The following is a 293-nucleotide window of genomic DNA, read 5'->3' on the forward strand; positions in this document are numbered from 1 at the left end:
CAGAGCAAGCAAAATGTTTTTTTTTTTTTTTTTTTTTTTTTAGAAATCACCTAGTGAACAGGCCAATATTTGTTCTGTAAAAATCTTAAATATGTTTAACAATAATTCAAGTTTAAATGGTTGGTATAATAACTTTAAGAACATCACGTTTTTGATAGAGTAGACAGAGGCGATATTCAAGATCCATATTAATTAAGGTTGGAGAATAATGATAATAATAATAATAATAATAATAATAATAATAATAATAATAATAATAATAATAATAATAATAATAATAAAATAACAAAACC

The sequence above is a fragment of the Cyprinodon variegatus genome, unplaced genomic scaffold, assembly GCF_000732505.1.
Source record: "Cyprinodon variegatus isolate N-32 unplaced genomic scaffold, C_variegatus-1.0 Scaffold38, whole genome shotgun sequence".
In the NCBI taxonomy this organism is placed as follows: Eukaryota; Metazoa; Chordata; class Actinopteri; order Cyprinodontiformes; family Cyprinodontidae; genus Cyprinodon; species Cyprinodon variegatus.